Genomic DNA, 21,462 nt, shown 5'->3' on the forward strand with positions numbered 1-21,462 from the left:
ACTTGGTCACAGAGAACTAGAGATATTCACTGACCTCCGTGATTTGGTTTTGGATCTTTATTAACTTTGTGTTTTGGTTTTCGCAAAACCGCCCTAGCGTGTGTTTTGGTTTTGGATTTATATTTTTTCTAAAAATTGCTGTTATGCTAAAATCACATCATTTTGCTCTCTTTTTTCCCCCCTGAATTATTATTAACCTCAATAACATTAATTTACAGTCATCTCCAGTCAATTTTGATCACCTCACAGGTCACAATATTATTTTCATACACTTTCGACTAAAGACTGCAGCGAGTTTGCTGGATGCTAAGCGAGAGAGCAACGACACAAACACACAGCAGTTCATAGTACATCTACGAAACACTGCTACACAGCAGTGGCAGAAAAGAAAAGTGGTGCAAGATGGAATTGTCCTTGGGCCATCCTACCCACCCTTATGTTGGATCTTAAAAAAGACATGCACAGTTTAACAAACCAAGCACTTCAGCTATTAGGAGTGCCACTTTTGTGGCTGAAGTGCTTGGTTTGTTTGGGCCACTCACAAAACAAGCTAACAATGGCCTTAAGGCAGCTAAGCTAACAGTGCTGTCAATGAACTTTACAGTGGCAAGATGTTGTTGTCATCACCTTCAGCCTCCTCTTCACCCTCATCAGTGTGTATATCATCCTCACACAATATTAATCCATCCCCGCTGGAATCCACTATTACAGAAGTCTCTGTACTTTGATGTAATTCACTTTATGGCAGAGCTGTCGCGATTTTTAGGGCAATTCTTTTAGACCAGACCAAATGTTAAAATATTGTGCTGACTCAGCTTTCAAAAGACATGCAGTGGTGATGCAGCCAAGTTTTTTCCTAGCAGCAGTTGCCAGAGAAACTGAAGAAGGAGATGCTGTTGTGTCACGTACCACTTGAGCTGTCAACTTGCTCACCAGGAGATCATTGCTTCTCTTGTAATCTGGCTCAGTTGGAAATAAAGAGAAGACAGCTTTTAAACCTAGGATCAAGTACAGTCACCAAAATGTGGTGATCCGATTTCAAAATGTTGATAACTCTTGGATCCTGGCGAAACAAATAAAGTTCTTGATCTACAAGTCTGACATACTTAGCGTAATTGCTTTGTTTCATCTTCAATCATTAATTGTTTCAATTTCTTAAGCTGCTTTTCCAAAATTAAGTCTAATTAAGGGAATCACTTTGCTCAAGCTAGCAATTTCTGAAATCACTTTACGGGTGACTACTTTGAATGGTGTCAGCATCTTGCACAACACGGTGCTGGACTAAAATATATTCCCCCTTCTTTCCCAATGTGGTGGCTTGTGGAGTAAGCGTGATGACTTTTCGCTGATCCTCCATACAAGCATATAAAGGCTGGAATTCCACCTTGTTACCACCTCTTGCTTCAGTTTGTGGCAGGGCAAATTAAATTGTTGTTGCTGCTGCAATCTCCTACATGTGTTGCAAAATGCTGGAAATGTCCTGAAAATTTTTCGGGCCACAGACAGCATCTCCTGCACGTCCCTGTCATTTTTCAAAAAGCTCTGTACCACCAAGTTGATTGAGTGAGCAAAGCAGGGAATGTGATGGAATTCAGCCAGCTGTAATGTTCTTACAATATTGGTGGTATTATCAGAAATAACATATCCTGACGAGAGTCCAAATTGGATAAGCCATGTTGCAATGACATCCCTTAGTTTCTCTAACAGGTTGTCAGCTGTATGCCTCTTTGTGAAGCCGGTGATACACAGACTAGCCTGTCTGTGAAAAATCTGCTGTTGGGTACATGCTGCTGCTGTTCCTGCTGCTGAACGCAATTCACCAACCCAGTGGGCTGTCACAGTCATATAATCTTTAGTTTGCCCAGTTCCGCTTGCCCACATATCTGTGGTTCGTGTGTACAGTGGGTTGAATGGCATTTTGTAGCCCAATAATTAAATTTTTTCAATCCTTCTGGTAGAGGTGAGGAATTGCTTTTGTAGTAAAATGGTGTTGTGATGGAATTTGTTAACGGTGACACAGGACCTCAATTAACTGTCTAAAACTAGCTGCATTAATAGTGGATATTGGATGCAGATCTAATACTAGCATAGTCGCCATGGCGTCTGTGATCCCCTTTTGCAACTGGGTGACAGCTTTCATACTTGCTACCTCTGGCATAGGATTGTTTAACAGTCATCTGCTGTAATCTACTAGTAGTCTTCGTCTTGGTCTGCTTCTGAGATAAAGATCTACCCCCAGCAACAGCAGCGTGCCTAACGGTCACAAAATCTTCAGAGGAATCCTGGATAGGGGAGGAGTCATCTAGCCTATCTAGAACTTACACAAACAACATCATCCTCATCAACATCTTCATTAGCGCTGTTGTCTGCTACAGAAATATCCCCCTCATCCTGTTGCAAATCCAAAGTGATATTCTCAATTTCTGTATAACTGACTACACTAATAGTCAATTTTATGTTTTTCTACAGAAAACTTTGCCTTGATTAGAGAAGTGTTTTTTTCTTTACCAATGTAAAAGCTTGTTTTTTGGATTTCAGTTTCCCTGATTTAAACCCACTATGCCCTTGAGCAATAGGCTTTAGTAGATGACGTAAAAGGACTAGTATCATCATGACTGGTGCCAGCAACTGGTTGCCGTATCGATGGAGCTGAGCTATGGCACTGGAAACTGACAAGAACACAGCTACCCATTCTGTTTCTGTGTGATCAATGGCACTGAGACAAGAGAGTGACAAGAACACTGCCACCCCTCCTGTTTACATTCTGTATGAGCAGTGGCACAGAGCAATGGAGACTGGAAATTGACAAGAACACTGCCATCCATGTTTCTGTGTGAGTTATGGCACTCATCAATGTGACTGGAGAGTGACAAGGACACTGCCACCCCTCCTGTTTCTGTATGAGCAATGGCACACAGCTATGTCACTGGAGATTGATAAGAACACTGCCACTGCTCCTGTTTCTGTATGAGCAATGCACAGAGCAATGTCACTGAAAACTGCCAAGAATGCTTCTACCCCTTCTGTGTCTGTCTGTGAAATGGCACCAGACCTCCATGGAGGGTGGAATCCAAAACTCGCGAGATCTGACAATGCGCCGATGACGTTTTGCCTCAATTTCAGTTCCGAGGGCGCGCGAAAGTACTGAGCCAGCTTGGTTCGGTACTCGGATTGTCTAAGTTTGGGTGGGCTTGGTTTTCAAAATACCAACCTTTAGCATCCCTACAGAGAACACACATTTATTCTTTGTAAAAGTAACCAATAATTTGCAAATAATAAGAGCGTAGCGCTGAGATCCCGAATAGTAAAGTGGCTCATTTATGATCAAATCACTACATCTGACGTAAATTACAACATTTTTATTTATCTATCTCAGCCAGTACAAATGAGAGAAAGGTCCAGCTCACCAAATTGGGAGGAAAAAATGCCAAATCTTTAGTGAACCAGCTCCCATTTTCATATTCTAGTGTCAAATTAAAGCAACTGTAATTCACCACCTTAGTTTTCAGATGCATGTGCACCAATGTATTTCCCATGTCATTTTCTTTAAAAAAAATAAAAAAATAGAGTGACACATATACAGTATGACTGTATAGGACTATATTACTGTGTACTTTGTAGGTATCTTGTTTTATGTTTATATGCATGCAAACTAGAGATGAGCGCACTCGGATTTCCTGAATCCGAGCCCACCCGAACATTGCCGATCCGAGTCGGATCCGAGACAGATCCGGGTATTGGCGCCAAATGAAAACTTGAAACCGAGGCTCGGAGTCATAATCCCGCTGTCGGATCTCGCGATACTCGGATCCTATAAATTCCCCGCTAGTCGCCGCCATCTTCACTCGGGCATTGATCAGGGTAGAGGGAGGGTGTGTTAGGTGGTCCTCTGTCCTGGTAGATCTCGTGCTGTGCTGTTTAGTTCTGTGCTGTGCTGTGCTGTGCTGTGCTGTGCTGTGCTGTGTTCTGCAGTATCAGTCCAGTGGTCCTGTGTCCTGTGCTCTGTGCTTCTAAGGGCATAGTTATTTCCCCAATATTCCCAAGTGTTTAAAAAATTAAAAAAAAGTACTAAAAAAAAACACAAAAAAATAATTAATTTTTTTTTTTAATTACAACAGAATTTGCCAAACCAATCCTGCAGTATAAGCCCATTGGTACTGCAATATTACCAAGTTCACACATTCAGCAGTAAAAGTCCAGTGGTACTGCTGCAATATTACAAAGTTCACACATTCTGCAGTATCAATCCAGTGGTGCTGTGTGCTGTGATCTGTCAATTTTGAGTTCAGTGGTGCTGCTGGGTCCTGTGTCCTGTTCAGTCCAGTGGTCCTGTGTCCTGTGCTCTGTGCTTCTAAGGGCATAGTTATTTCCCCAATATTCCCAAGTGTTTAAAAAATTTGAAAAAAGTTATAAAAAAAAATACAAAAAAATAATTAATTTTTTTTTAATTACAACAAAATTTGCAAAACCAATCCTGCAGTATAAGCCCATTGGTAATGCAATATTACCAAGTTCACACATTCTGCAGTATCTTGTGCTACATATAATGGAGAGCAAAAATTTGGAGGATAAAGTAGGGAAAGATCAAGATCCACTTCCTCCTAATGCTGAAGCTGCTGCCACTAGTCATGACATAGACAATGAAATGCCATCAACGTCGTCTTTTATGCCCGATGCCCAATCTCCTAGTACAGGGCATGTAAAATCCAAAAAGCCCAAGTTCTGAAAAAATAGCAAAATGAGAAACTTAAAATCATCTGAGGAGAAACGTAAAGTTGGCAATATGCCATTTACGACACGTAGTGGCAAGGAACGGCTTAGGCCCTGGCCCATATTCATGACTAGTGGTCCAGCTTCACCCAAGGATCTTAGCCCTCCTCCTCCTCCTCCCCCCCCTACAAAAAATTGAAGAGAGTTATGCTGTCAGCAACAAAACAGCAAACAACTCTGCCTTCTAAAGAGAAATTATCACAAATCCCCAAGGCGAGTCCAAGGGTGTTGGGGGTTGTCAAGCCTGAGCTTCCCATCACTGTACGGGAAGAGGTGGCTCGGGAGGAGGCTGTTGATGATGTAGCTGGCGCTGTGGAGGAACTTGATGATGAGGATGGTGATGTGGTTATTGTAAATGAGGCACCAGGGGGGGAAACAGCTGATGTCCATGGGATGAAAAAGCCCATTGTCATGCCTGGTCAGAAGACCAAAAAATGCACCTCTTCGGTTTGGAGTTATTTTTTATCCAAATCCGGACAACCAATGTATGGCCATATGTGTTACGAGCCGCGGCGGTGCCCAGCCGCCGCGACTCACTCACCCGCGTCCCGGCCGTCGCCATGGCGACCGGGACGTCATTTCCGGCCATAACCCGGCCGTTGCCGGGGCAACCAGCAGAAGCTTCAGAGCTGCGTCCCGGCAATAGGAGGAAGCCGGGCGCAGCGTTCTATAGCCTGTGGGCTAATTAATATGGGCAGATTATAGGAGGCAATTACAGGCATTAGCCTGTGTGAGGAAACGGGGTACTACTGGACTGAGAACTATGTAATCATCACCCGTTTCTCACGGTTTATTGTACTTTTTAATCCTTGGCCCAGTCTAAGTATATACACCAGAGCATTGGTGTATTATGTGTATTATTATTTCATGTTATTAGACACATTTTGCCCATACTATTACCTGTGATATTGTATGTAGTATAAATAGAAACAATATTGCCATACTGTGTGAAAATATCAGAACAACAGCAGTCATTTTGCTTGTGGTAGCTAATGTAATTACCATTTGTCTCAAATGTGTATTGTATGGGGTGCAGCTGAGATGAGGTTTGTTATCAGAACAATGTCTGAGTTAACTAGCTGGCAGCCCATGTTAATTAGCTAGGTCAACAGATAACCTGAGAGGTAATGAGGTTAGAACTTCTACTCATATGCAATGTGCCTCCACAGTAATATATTGGTTGAAATAGCATGGGGAAATGTATCAATATGTGTCAATATAAATGTAATTGTATCAAAAGGTATCACAGACTTATATTGTGTAACCCTGCTGATATCATGTGTCAAAAGTCTTATTGTTCCATGTAAGCGTGCAGTGTCATTCCTTGATGTACTATTGTAACCCCATGTGTAGTGTATCCAGCCAAAACAGCTAATTGAGTCAAGCCATTCTATTGTCTAATCAAGGTAACAGGGACAGTATGTCTAGCAGCTAAATTGTTGACTGGGAGGCCCCTTCTGTAAAGGGGAGGTTGGAGACATTTGACCCTATTTCCTGGGTACAGAGAAAATAATATAGGGCGAGGAGAATGCCAGGGGGGGAGGCTAGTTTGGAGGATCCTGGTGTAGAAGACATCAGTGAAAAGGACTCTGGGCCAGGAACTGTGGTGCCGCTGGAGGGAACCCTACCAGGACAGGGTTGGTGTGAGCTAGTAACCCAGGCTAGGAGACACCATAACTGTTTTGCTAAACGGTAGTGGTAATATTGCGGGAGGATAAGACCCTGAAAGGGACAGAGATTATGACTTTGGAGTGCTGACTGCAGGAGGCTGCTGGAGGATACGTGCTACCATTTACCCTGTAACTTGTGAACGTCTTGTGGTGTTGTGCTGTCGTAATAAAGTCTTATTTTGGATATATCTTGGTCTACCCGAGTGAGTTGAATCCCACAGAGGGTAACTTCCATCCCAGCTAAGGGTGGTATCCTCACATTTGGTGGCAAGCAGTGGGATCACTCGGCCCGGTGTTGCAAGAACCGGGAAGGCTGCAAGGGACGCAAGCGGTTGCAGTCCAAGGGCCTTGTAGGTACAGCACAGCACGGGCTACACAGCACCCAAAGGAAGCCTATCAGAGGAGTTGCAAGAAACGTGAGACATGATCAAGTATAACTCCCTAAAACTGGATGAACTCCGGGGATTATGCCAGACAAGGGAAATTGCTACTACCCAGGATGACTTCAGGCCACAACTAGTGGAAAAACTATGCAAATGGGACCTGTGCCTACTCGATAATGCGGGCAGGATGAAAATAGCAGAGGTCCCAGCAGTGGAAGGCACCCAAGTTGGGACTTATGTTGCAGAAATCCTGAAAGCCAAGGAGTTGTATGAGGACCAGGAGCAGCCAGTAAGGATTCAGGAGATTGCAGCTACAATACAAACATCCCCCACCCCAGGCCAGTCAGCAGTGCACAGTGGAAGCTATGACTATGGTCAGCTTCGTCAAGAGCTGCAGCACGTCCTCAGTCAGTGGATCCGGAGAAAAGGACTTGAGCTGGTAAAAGCAGGGCTGACTGAGATATTTCCCAGCCTTCAGGATTGGGTGGCAAAGTGTAACCCACAGTCCTGGGATAAAGCAGAAAAGGGGCAGAGTGAAGGCCAAAGGCGACCCAGCAGTCAAGGACAAGCAATACCACACTTGGGACAAGTCGGGAAGTGGTGCCTTCGATGTGAATACTGGGGACATCTTCAACAGCAGTGTCCCAGGAAAGGAGGTCAATTAGACCAATTCCCTCCCACGGGGGTTGTTGGCAGGAGCCACCCCCGGAAAAACAAACACTACCACCCTGATGCGCCAGAGGCGAGGGGGGTAAAGGCCACTTGCAATGCTGTGGCTGACATGAGGCAAACAACAGGAGGACGCCTTTACAGGCACTTGAAACCTGTATGGGTGGATGGCAGAAAAGCCCAAGGATTTAGAGACTGTGGGGCAGCCATCACCCTGGTACGCCCCGAGTTGGTGGATTCCAGAAGAATTATCCCCAACAAGTACTTTAATATTAGGATGGAGGATGGACGATGGGCAGAGATTCCAACAGCCCAAGTCCAGTTGCATTGGGGCCATTGTAACAACCTGGTAGAAGTTGGAGTTATGGCAGGAATGTCCAATGAGGTGATTTTGGGCAATGATTTGGGGCAAGACCTCAGGAATTATTTTGTTGAAAAAGCCCATAGAAAGGTGAGCCCCAGGCAGAGGAAGAACAACCACTTCTACACGCCAGTAACTAACGGGTATCAGCAACCTTTCTTTACCATCTCCGGGCCTCTGAGGGTGAGTAGCCAAGACTATCCTGAGGGGGGGTTAGTCCTGGGGGAGGAGGATAAATCTAGACTGCAAGAAGCCCAGCTACTAGATCCAGATCTAGAAGGGATGCGGGCACTAGCAGATATGTCGTATAAGACTGGGGTGGTAGAGGATTGTGCTTGGTTGGATGGGTTACTGTATACGGTGTCCAGCCCAAATCATAAGTACAGGTTGGTAGTCCCACCCGAATATCGGGATCGGTTTATAGCTCAGGCCCATGGGGAAGGGGGTACCGATCACAGAGGAAAAAGGAGAACACGAGCCAGGCTCAGACAGCAGTTCATGTGGTTAGGTTTAGCGAGGGATGTAGACCGCTACATAGCCAACTGTGCAGACTGCAAGAATATGTTAGGGCATGGCTGCAACAGTGACATTCGGACACAGGAGGGGAAAAGGCAGCATAAAAAGCAGGACATTGATGACTGCGTGATGTTACTCTCAGTAGTCCCTGCAGGAGATAGTGTGCAGCAGGATTCCTGCAAGAACCCTGTGCATAAGCAGGTGCAGACTGGGGAAATGAGTAATCCCAGTGCAGAAGGGAACTGGGAAAGGGGGAGGCGTAGCCAGACAGGACCCCAGACAACCAGGGAAAGGCAGTCGGTAAGGCTCTTAGACAGCAGGGCTCGGAGTAGCTACTGGAGCAGGAGACCGAGACTTCCCGCAGAGGTTCTGGGAATTGATAGGTGCTGGCGGCTACAAGAATATAACAAGGTGCAGCAAGTGAACGCTGGAGGCTGCGCACAGCCCAGCAGGAAATTGGTTCATCTCGTGGGAAACCACATAAAACCTGCAGTAGTGTCTGCAGAAGAGACTGGGGCTCAAGTTTAAAAAGTAGGGGAGGAATGTGAGGAAACGGGGTACTACTGGACTGAGAACTATGTAATCATCACCCGTTTCTCACGGTTTATTGTACTTTTTAATCCTTGGCCCAGTCTAAGTATATACACCAGAGCATTGGTGTATTATGTGTATTATTATTTCATGTTATTAGACACATTTTGCCCATACTATTACCTGTGATATTGTATGTAGTATAAATAGAAACAATATTGCCATACTGTGTGAAAATATCAGAACAACAGCAGTCATTTTGCTTGTGGTAGCTAATGTAATTACCATTTGTCTCAAATGTGTATTGTATGGGGTGCAGCTGAGATGAGGTTTGTTATCAGAACAATGTCTGAGTTAACTAGCTGGCAGCCCATGTTAATTAGCTAGGTCAACAGATAACCTGAGAGGTAATGAGGTTAGAACTTCTACTCATATGCAATGTGCCTCCACAGTAATATATTGGTTGAAATAGCATGGGGAAATGTATCAATATGTGTCAATATAAATGTAATTGTATCAAAAGGTATCACAGACTTATATTGTGTAACCCTGCTGATATCATGTGTCAAAAGTCTTATTGTTCCATGTAAGCGTGCAGTGTCATTCCTTGATGTACTATTGTAACCCCATGTGTAGTGTATCCAGCCAAAACAGCTAATTGAGTCAAGCCATTCTATTGTCTAATCAAGGTAACAGGGACAGTATGTCTAGCAGCTAAATTGTTGACTGGGAGGCCCCTTCTGTAAAGGGGAGGTTGGAGACATTTGACCCTATTTCCTGGGTACAGAGAAAATAATATAGGGCGAGGAGAATGCCAGGGGGGGAGGCTAGTTTGGAGGATCCTGGTGTAGAAGACATCAGTGAAAAGGACTCTGGGCCAGGAACTGTGGTGCCGCTGGAGGGAACCCTACCAGGACAGGGTTGGTGTGAGCTAGTAACCCAGGCTAGGAGACACCATAACTGTTTTGCTAAACGGTAGTGGTAATATTGCGGGAGGATAAGACCCTGAAAGGGACAGAGATTATGACTTTGGAGTGCTGACTGCAGGAGGCTGCTGGAGGATACGTGCTACCATTTACCCTGTAACTTGTGAACGTCTTGTGGTGTTGTGCTGTCGTAATAAAGTCTTATTTTGGATATATCTTGGTCTACCCGAGTGAGTTGAATCCCACAGAGGGTAACTTCCATCCCAGCTAAGGGTGGTATCCTCACAGCCTGCAACTGTGCAGGCCAGGGGCAAGCCCTGATTGGCTCTATTAGTGACTGCTCTATTAACCTGCAGGAGTGTGTTCAACCTGTGATTGGTTCAGCTGGGTATTTAAGGCAATGAGGTCTGCTGCCTCATTGCCGGTTATAGCTTCTGTGCTCCAGTCTGCTGACCTGCTTTGTTCCTGTTCCTGTGTCCTGATATCTACGTTTGACTCCCCGTGTATGACCCCTGGCTTTGTATTGGACTTCGCTCGTGTTTCCTGTGACCCTGATCCTCGGCTTGTTTACCCGTTCTGCTACTTTGCCTGTGACCTCTGACCTCAGCTCTCTGGAGGATCTGATGCACCTCTCCATTAAAATTGACAGGAGATATAAGGAGCGGAAAACTGAAAAGGAAACAGCATCACCTCCATCCACCTTCGTTCCTATCTCCCAGGTTGGTGAGGAACCAATGCAATTGGGAGCATATCGTCTTTCCTCTGAAGAAAGAGACAGGAGACGGTCACAAGGCTTATGTTTGTATTGTGGCACAAGGGGCCATTCCTCCCGTTCTTGCCCAAACAAGTCGGGACGAGCATGCCTTGGGAACGAGGAGAAAGTTCACTTAGGTCTGCAGATCGTTTCCCTGAAAAATGCACTATTGGTCCCTGCACAGCTCACGTTCAGTGCTCGTTCTACGAAACTATCAGCCTTCATTGACAGTGGAGCTGCTGGCAACTTCCTTGACATCGAGTTTGCCCGCTCTGCTGGGATTCCGCGGATTAAACTCCAATCTGCCATTACGGTATGTGGCTTAGATGGTAGTCCGTTGCCAGGCGGCAAGATTACTTGGGAGACCCCACCACTACAGTTGAACATTGGCGCTCTCCATTCGGAATCCATAGTCTTACGTCTTATCGAATGTCCGTCGGTTCCTTTAATTCTGGGCCACCCTTGGCTATCCTGCCATAACCCCGTCATGGATTGGACAAAAGGAGAAATTGTCCAGTGGAGCCCCCATTGTACACAGTCTTGCTTGACACTACCTCTACGTATTATTCAGTCTATTCCGGAGCAGCTCCCTTCTCAGTATCATGACTACTGGGATGTTTTCTCCAAAAGGGCTGCTGACACACTACCACCGCACCGCAATTTCGACTGTGCCATTGAGCTCATTCCGGGCTCTAAATTACCCAAGGGACGCTTGTATCCTCTCTCCGGTCCAGAGACCAAATCCATGCAGGAGTATATTGACGAAAACTTGGAGAAGGGCTTCATCAGGCCATCCAAGTCCCCAGTAGGAGCAGGGTGTTTCTTTGTACCCAAGAAGGACGGTGGACTCAGACCCTGTATCGACTATCGAGGGCTGAACCTTATTACGGTTAAGAACACCTACCTCCTTCCCCTCATCTCCGTTCTTTTTGATCAATTAAGAGGAGCCACTATCTTCACAAAAATTGATCTTCGTGGAGCCTATAATCTCATACGTATTAGAGCAGGTGATGAGTGGAAGACGGCGTTCAACACGCTCTCGGGCCATTACGAATACCTGGTCATGCCGTTTGGCCTGAGTAATGCTCCTGCCGTATTTCAGGATTTGATTAATGAGGTGTTACGTGAGTTCCTGGGACAGTTTGTTGTTGTTTACCTTGATGACATCCTCATATATTCAAAATCGTTGTCTGCGCACCAGGGTCATGTCAGACAAATCCTACAGAAATTACGGGAACATCACCTCTACGCGAAACTCGAGAAATGCGAGTTCGAGGTCCAGAAGGTATCCTTCCTCGGTTATCTAATCTCCTCAGAAGGTTTCTCCATGGACCCAACCAAGGTCCAAGCAATTCTGGATTGGATTCAACCGAATAACTTTAAGGCGGTCCAGAGATTCCTGGGATTCGCCAATTACTACAGGAGGTTTATTGGCGGCTTTGCTGATATCGTGGCTCCTATTGTCACCTTGACCTGCAAAGGAGGTGATCCAACTGTTTGGTCACAACAGGCAATAAATGCATTCAAAACCCTGAAGAAAGCTTTTGTGTCTGCTCAGGTTCTCAGACATCCGGATCCTAGGGTACCGTTTGTTCTTGAGGTAGATGCTTCTGACGTCGGTGCTGGGGCTGTCTTGTCACAAAAAGACCCCCAGACCCACCGCTTACATCCATGTGCCTTTTTTTCCCGTCAGTTCTCATCAGCGGAAACCAACTATGACGTGGGAAACCGAGAATTGCTGGCAATTAAATGGGCCTTTGGGGAATGGCGACACTGGTTGGAAGGCGCTGCACACCAGATCTCCGTTATAACGGATCATAAGAACTTACAGTATATACAGTCAGCCAAACGTCTGAACCCCCGACAGGCTCGGTGGTCGCTGTTCTTCACTCCGTTCAACTTTATTATCACCTATCGTCCTGGTTCCAAAAATATTCAAGCGGACGCCCTGTCTAGAAGTTTCCTGTCACTCACCGGACTGTGAGTGCTTCTTCCCGGACATTTAGGAACCGTGGCCGTCCTCCATCCTGAGGGACTGCGCATGCGCAGCCCTTTCTATACCTCCAGTGTATGTTCCTTTAACTTAATTGGCAGATCAGGCAACCTCCCTATATTAAGCACCTGTGGTCATCACCACATTGCCTGATCTTGGAGTCTCATTCCCCATGAGTCTCTGAAGGTGTTCCTGTGTTTCCTCGTTTATTCAGCCCAGCTGATTCCTGTGGTTTCCAAACCACTTCTACCTCTGTGGTTTCCAAACCACTTCTACTACTGTGGTTCCCATACCACTTCTACCATCTACTGTATCATCGTGACTGTGAGCTGATTCCTATCCGCTGCCTCCGTGCACTACAGTCTTCTAACCACTTCAACTCTACCTTGTATCATTGGGACTGTTAGCTGATGCCTATCCGCTGCCTCCGTGCACTACAGTCTTTCATTCACATCCACTCACCTGTTCATGATTGTGACTGCCAGCTGATTCCTATCCGCTGCCTCCGTGCACTACAGGCTTCAACCTGCAACTTGTCTGTGTTTCATCATCGTGACTGTTTGGCTGATTTCTATCCGCTGCCTCCGTGCACTACAGTCTTCAACCTGCAACTCGTCTGTGTCTCATCATCGTGACTGCTAGCTGATTCCTATCCGCTGCCTCCGTGCACTACAGTCTTCAACCTGCAACCCGTCTGTGTTTCATCGTGACTGTTTAGCTGATTCCTATCCGCCGCCTCTGTGCGCTTCAGTCTTCAGCCCTTGTCAACTCTCCCGTGTTTCCTTGAGTCTGCTGCCACTATTGCTACCCGCTACTCTCCGTGATCAACTGTTCCAGTTCAACTCTGCTCTGGTGTCCCATCGTTACTGCACCTGCTGGTTGCTATTGGCTACCTCCGTGTTCCCGCAGAGACCCGCTGCTGTTACTTCTCAGCGCTACGCATCCATCTACTGCTGATCCGCTCTCCACGCCTTCCTGGGTTCCCTGCTGGTCTACCTACCTGTGCGCTGCACCTGCTAGACCACCGCTTCACCCATCCAGGGACTTTGCATCCTGCCGGCCTCCTGCCGTTCAGGTATCTCTGCACTTCTGTCTGACTGCCTTCTCCTGAACCACGGTATGCATACTTCCCATTGACTGTGCTGTGTATTGCATACCTTGCTGGACTGTGTTGGTTCTCCTCTGGAGTGTACTATCCGCTGAGTCTATTGCCATCATTGACTGTGTTATCTCATGCTGGATTACTTCAAGAGACTTTCTATATTGGCAGTGTTGTTCAGTCATTTATACATTTATATTGTGCATATTACTGTGGATCAAAGTCAAGGTGCCCGTGTATATATTGTGTTGCAGTCTCTCCCCGTGCACCTCCTCACATATATATTCAGTGGTACAACTTGCTAGTGGCAGACCACTGACCCCTGTTTCCAGTTTCACCTGCTCCAGTATCCTCTCACATAGCAGTGGTACAACTTGCTAACGCAGACCACTGACTCCCCGGATACCTCCACTTGGATTCCATTCCTTCACTCAGACAGCGGTACAACTTGCTATCCGCAGACCGCTGACTCTCATCACCTCCTCGTTTCTGTTGGACATTCCTCCTCACTATAGCAGTGGTACAACTTGCTACCGCAGACCACTGACTACCTTCACGTGTCCTTTGTCCATACAGTTCCTCGTGTATTACTACCTCCATATTGCCAGTGCTGCTAGTCATAGACTTTCCTGAGCATCTCATCATCTGCTATTTCCTGTTCCGTGATCACCCTGCTACCAGAGTACCATATTACCACCTATACTGCTCTGGTATGCCTATCACCTGGTGATCCCTGGGTAAAGACTCCTAGTGCCCGTGACATTTCCTGGCACATCATGCTCCGGTCACCTGCCCAGAGCCTATTGTTCCTGTGTCTATGATTCATGCCGGATTAACCCAAGATTTGAGCTGTACCTTACTAAGGTTCCAGAGGTTGGCTCCTGATAACAGTCCGGTAGGATGTTTGTTTGTCCCAGTTCGTCTAAGGAAGACAGTCCTTGCTGAGGCACACAACAGTCGGACTGCTGGGCATCCTGGAGTCTACAAAACACTGGAAATCCTTTCCCATACTGTATGGTGGCCGTCTCTGTCTGCTGACGTCAAGAGTCACGTCAGGTCCTGTGAAGTTTGTGCCAGGAACAAAGTTCCCAGGACTCGCCCGGTAGGTCAGTTAGTTCCGTTGACCGCCCCTGCTAAACCTTGGACACATCTGTCCATGGACTATATAGTCGATCTGCCACCCTCTGCGGGACACAATACCATTTGGGTCGTGGTAGACCGGTTCAGCAAGATGGCGCATTTCATTCCACTCACTAGGCTTCCTACTGCTCGAGATTTGGCAGTCTTGTTCATTCAACACATTTTCCGCCTCCATGGACTCCCTACAGACATCGTCTCCGATCGGGGTTCCCAGTTCATAGCGCAGTTCTGGAGATCATGCTGTACCCTCCTGGGAATCAAGGTCAGTTTATCATCTGCATACCACCCTCAGTCAAATGGGCAGACTGAAAGGGTTAACCAGTCCTTGGAGAAGTTCTTGCGATGCTACATATCGGAGTTCCATGACAACTGGTCCTCCTTGTTGCCCTGGGCAGAATTTGCCTGTAACAACTCCTGTCACTCATCCACCAAAACCTCTCCGTTCTTTTGCAATTATGGTTTCCACCCCAGATCTAACTCTTTGTATTCACTCCAGTCCGTTGGTATCCAGGAGATCCGTTCCACTGCCAGGGATCTCAGAGTTGTCTGGAAGAAAGTACATTCATCGTTAAAACAAGCCTCACTTTTTGCAAAAAAAAATTCGGACCGACACCGTATCCCCTGCTCCCTTAAGGTTGGCCAGAAAGTCTGGCTGTCTACAAAAAATATCAGGCTCAGACAACCTTGCAAGAAATTGGGCCCTAAGTTCATCGGGCCGTTTCTTATCATCAAGCAGGTGAACTCCGTCGCATTTAGGTTAAAAATTCCAGGCTCGTTAAGAATTCCAAACAACTTTCATTGTTCCCTATTGAAGCCAGTGCTTTATCCTGGTCAAGCCCAGTCTTCAAGTGTGCCTGGGAGAGGTTCCAGTGGGCCACAAAAATTCGTGATTCAAAAGGTCCTTGATTCTAAAAAAGTTCAAGGACAGGTGCATTTCCTTGTACAATGGAGGAATCGCGGATTGGAAGAGCGATCTTGGGTTCCGCGGAGACAACTCCATGCCCCAAAGAAACTGAAGGAGTTCTTCAAAAAATTCCCTAGAAAACCGGGATGTCGGGGTCCCTCGACCCCTCCTCAAGGGGGGGTTACTGTTACGAGCCGCGGCGGTGCCCAGCCGCCGCAACTCACTCACCCGCGTCCCGGCCGTCGCCATGGCGACCGGGACGTCATTTCCGGCCATAACCCGGCCGTTGCCGGGGCAACCAGCAGAAGCTTCAGAGCTGCGTCCCGGCAATAGGAGGAAGCCGGGCGCAGCGTTCTATAGCCTGTGGGCTAATTAATATTGGCAGATTATAGGAGGCAATTACAGGCATTAGCCTGCAACTGTGCAGGCCAGGGGCAAGCCCTGATTGGCTCTATTAGTGACTGCTCTATTAACCTGCAGGAGTGTGTTCAACCTGTGATTGGTTCAGCTGGGTATTTAAGGCAATGAGGTCTGCTGCCTCATTGCCGGTTATAGCTTCTGTGTTCCAGTCTGCTGACCTGCTTTGTTCCTGTTCCTGTGTCCTGATATCTACGTTTGACTCCCCGTGTATGACCCCTGGCTTTGTATTGGACTTCGCTCGTGTTTCCTGTGACCCTGATCCTCGGCTTGTTTACCCGTTCTGCTACTTTGCCTGTGACCTCTGACCTCAGCTTGTTCATCGATGCTGATACCTGCTGCCGGCCTTTGACCTCTGCGTGGACCTGACTCTTCATGCCTGGGTTCTCCCCAGCCGGTACACACTTCACGACCCTCTGTCAGTCTGCAGCCCAGTCTGTCCCCACCATCAGGGGCTCCAGTGAACACCTGACTGGCAGAGTAGACTCCGGGTTGTGTTGTGCCGGCTGGAGGGGTTCCTAACAATATGTAGCTTATGTAAAGCTGAAATAAGCAGGGGTAAGGATCTTGCCCACCTAGGGACATCCTCCCTTATACGTCACCTAAATAACCTTCATAGTTCAGTGATTAGTTCAGGAACTGGGGCTAGGACCGTCATCGGTACAGGGACACCTAAATCCCGTGTTCCAGTTGGATACACACCAGCAACACCCTCCTCGTCAACTTCCTCCACGATCTCCATCAGATTGAGTCCTGCAGCCCAAGTCAGCAGTCAGACTGAGTCTTCTCCAAAACGGGATTCATCTGAGGAATCCTGCAGCGGTACGCCTACTACTGCCACTGCTGCTGTTGCTGCTGTTAGTCGGTCATCTTCCCAGAGGGGAAGTCGTAAGACCGCTAAGTCTTTCACAAAACAATTGACTGTCCAACAGTCGTTTGCCATGACCACAAAATACGATAGTAGTCACCTTATTGCAAAGCGTATAACTGCGGCTGTAACTGCAATGTTGGTGTTAGACGTGCGCCCGGTGTCCGCCATCAGTGGAGTGGGATTTAGAGGGTTGATGGAAGTATTGTGTCCCCGGTACCAAATCCCGTCGAGATTCCACTTCACTAGGCAGGCGATACCAAAAATGTACAGAGAAGTACGATCATGTGTCCTCAGTGCTCTAAAAAATGCGGTTGTACCCACTGTCCACTTAACCACGGACATGTGGACAAGTGGTTCTGGGCAAACGAAGGACTATATGACTGTGACAGCCCACTGGGTAGATGCATCCCCTTCCGCAGCAACAGCAACAGCAACAGCTGCATCAGTAGCAGCATCTACAAAATGGCTGCTCGTGCAAAGGCAGGCAACATTGTGTATTACAGGCTTTAATAAGAGGCACAACGCTGACAACATATTAGAGAAAATGAGGGAAATTATCTCCCAGTGGCTTACCCCACTTAGACTCTCATGGGGATTTGTGGTGTCAGACAATACCAGTAACATTGTGCGGGCATTAAATATGGGCAATTTCCAGCACGTCCCATGTTTTGCCCACACTATTAATTTGGTGGAGCAGCATTACCTCAAGAGTGACAGGGGTGTGCAGGAGATGCTTGCGGTGGCGCGCAAAATTGCTGGACACTTTCGGCATTTAGCCAGTGCCTACCGCAGACTAGACGCACATCAAAAAAGCATGAACCTGCCCTGCCATCACCTCAAACAAGAGGTTGTGACGCGCTGGAACTCCACCCTCTATATGCTGCAGAGGATGGAGGAGCAGCAAAAGGCCATTCAGGCCTACACAGCCACCTACGACATAGGCAAAGGAGTGGGGATGTGCCTGAGTCAAGCGCAGTGGAGACTGATTTCTGTGTTGTGCAAGGTTCTCCAGCCATTTGAATTTGCCACACGAGAAGTCAGTTCCGACACTGCCAGCTTGAGTCAGGTCATTCCCCTGATCAGGCTGTTGCAGAAGCAGCTGGAGAAAGTGAGGGAGGAGCTGGTAAACCATTGCGATTACACCAAGCATGTAGCTCTTGTGGATGTAGCCCTTCCGTTGCCAGGATCCGAGGGTGGTCACTCTTTTAAAGTCAGAGGAATACATTCTGGCCACCGTGCTCGATCCTCGGTTTAAAGCGTATGTTGTGTCTCTGTTTCCGGTGGACACAAGTCTACAGCGGTGCAAAGACCTTCTGGTCAGGAGATTGTCCTCTGAAGAGGACCGTGACATGCCAACAGCTCCACCCTCATTTTCTTCCACATCTATGGCTGCGAGGAAAAAGCTCAGTTTTCCTAAAATAGCCGCTGGCGGGGATGCTGATAACATCTGGTCTGGACTGAAGGACCTGCCAACCATTGCAGACATGTCTACTGTCGCTGCATTGGATGCTGTCACAATTGAAAAAATGGTGGAGGATTATTTTGCTGACACCATCCAAATAGACATGTCAGACAGTCCATATTGTTACTGGCAGGAAAAAAAGGCAGTTTGGAAGCCCTTGTACAAACTGGCTCTATTTTACCTGAGTTGTCCCCCCTCCAGTGTGTACTCGGAAAGAGTTTTTAGTGCAGCGGGGAACCTGGTCAGTGAGCGGCGAAGGAGGTTGCTTCCTCACAACGTTGAAAAAATGATGTTTATAAAAATGAATAATCAATTCCTCAATGAAGTACAGCACTGTCCTCCAGATAGTTGAGGGTGTATTTATTATATTGTGGCCCCAGTATCAAATTGGGTACCGGGGCCACCCCACTACGCAGTCCAGAATTTTTTTTGGGGGCATTCAGAGCCGTGGAGGGTTTTTTATTAATTATATTGTGGTGACCACTCCTCTACGCAGTCCAGGTACATTTTTTGGTGCGATTCATACCAGTTGATGGTTTTCTTGTTATATTGTGGTGACCACTCCTCTAAGCAGTCCAGATACATTTATTGGTGCGAATCATACAAGTTCAGGGTTTTTAAATTATATTGTGGTGACCACTCCTCTACGCAGTCCAGGTACATTTTTTGGTGCGATTCATACCAGTTGATGGTTTTCTTATTATATTGTGGTGACCACTCCTCTACGCAGTCCAGATATATTTATTGCTGCGATTCATACCAGTTGATGGTTTTCTTATTATATTGTGGTGACCACTCCTCTACGCAGTCCAGATACATTTTCTGGTGCGATTCATACAAGTTCAGGGTTTTTAAATTATATTGTGGTGACCAATCCTCTACGCATTCCAGGTACATTTTTTGGTGCGATTCATACCAGTTGATGGTTTTCTTATTATATTGTGGGGACCACTCCACTACGCAGTCCAGAAAGATACCTCGTTGCAACGTTTTGGAATAATAACAATATTGTGAGGTGTTCAGAATACACTGTAAATTAGTGGAAATGATTGTTATTGAATGTTTTTGAGGTTAATAATAGCGTAGGAGTGAAAATAAGCCCAAAAACTTGATTTTTTAACTTTTTATGCTTTTTTTCAAAGAAAATCCAAAACCTTAAATCCGAACCAAAACCTTTCGGCAGGTGTTTTGCGAAACAAATCCGAACCCAAAACATCACAAAAATCCGAATCCAAAACACAAAACACGAGACACCAAAAGTCGCCGGTGCACATCCCTAATGCAAACCATATTCTGGTTCATGCATGATTGTTTCTGATGCTGCTTTATTTATTCACTTATATTTACATAACCAATGTCCTGTGTTTGCATACTTTTGTACATAATTGGCAGCTGGGATAATACCTATTTATTTTAATATGCTATGTACTATATGGTACATTATAAAGGGGTGGTTTATTGTATAATTATAGTTTATGTGTATTTATATTATATATATCTATATATATAATTAGCTGTTTTATTTGCAGCATAAAACAGCACATCATAAACATAAAGAATCCATGGCATCACTATTGTCCGGCTGCTTGTCAGCAGTGGAAGCCCCGCCTACCAGTTACCACAATCCTTTTATGCACACACACACACACAGCAGTCACACCCATGTTGTGCACCTGTGTATGTGCTCCTTCTCCAGGTACCAGCAGGATCATTAACCCTGGCTGTACCTTTCCATGCTGGATAGGGCCTATTGTGGTTACCTTTTCCACATACCCTTCCCCTTAGCTTCACCATACTTGGCGAAGCGGAACCTTTTCCTGGCAAAAATTTACTTTTTGCCACCTCCCCCTTCTCTGGTCTTGCCCAATCAGGTGAATCGGCCACCCTGGGGAGCGCATCTCTCTGTGACAGGGCATCAGCATTATTATGCAGAGCTACAGGCCTATGTTCCACCTTAAAGCTAAAGGGCTGTAATGCCAGGAACCACCATGTGACCCTGACATTCACCTCATTGGTGTGCATCCACTGTAATGGGGCGTGGTCGGTAACCAGGGTGAAATCTCGACCGAGTAGTTAGTACCAGAGTGCCTCCACTGCCCCTTGATGGCCAAACACTCCTGCTCTACTGTGGCTGAGGGAAAAAACAGTCTCTCCTCATCCTTCACCCTCTGGGACAAAACTGCCCCCAGACCTGTCCCGGAAGCATCTGTCTGGAGAAAGAACCTCTCCCTAAAGTTTAGTGCTTGTAGGACCGGTGCAGTGTACAAGACGTCTTTCAAGTCTTCCCAGGCAGCTTCTGAAGACTCAGACCAAATGATTTGGTCTGGGTTATTTATTTTAAGAAATTCGGTCAGTGGGGCGGCTTGGGTAGCAAAGTTTTGGATAAAGCATCTGTAGTACCCAGCCAATCCCAGGAAAGTCCGTAGTTGTGACTTTCTCTCTGGTTTAGGCCACTTCCTCACAGCCTCTACCTTTTCCACCTGGGGTTTTACTTTCCCCCTACCGACCACAGAACCCAGATACTTAGGCTCTGCCATGTCTAGCGCAAACTTCAAGGGATTTTCCGTAAGGTCATGGCGCCTTAATGACTGCAAAACCGACTCCACCTTGGGAAGATGGGACTCCCAGTCTCCCAGTCCTGAATGTAGATGACTGTGTCATCTAGGTAAGCGGTGGCGTATTGCCAGTGAGGGTTCAACAATTTGTCCACTGCCCACTGAGACATGGCTGTCGCCCCATGCAGGCCAATCGGTAACACCTTATATTGAAACAGCCCTTCAGGTGTTGAAAAGGCTGTTTGGGGTTTGGCCGAGGCAGTGAGTGGTATCTGCCAGCACTCTTTTGTCAAATTTAGGGTAGTCAGATATTGACTACTGGCCAGATTCTCCACTAGCCCGTCTACCCGCGGCATTGGATATGTGTCAAACCTAAATAGCTTATTCGACTTCCTAAAATCATTACAGAAGCGAATGGCCGGACTCCTTCACTACTCAGAG

The sequence above is a fragment of the Mixophyes fleayi genome, chromosome 4, assembly GCF_038048845.1.
Source record: "Mixophyes fleayi isolate aMixFle1 chromosome 4, aMixFle1.hap1, whole genome shotgun sequence".
Lineage (NCBI taxonomy): Eukaryota > Metazoa > Chordata > Amphibia > Anura > Limnodynastidae > Mixophyes > Mixophyes fleayi.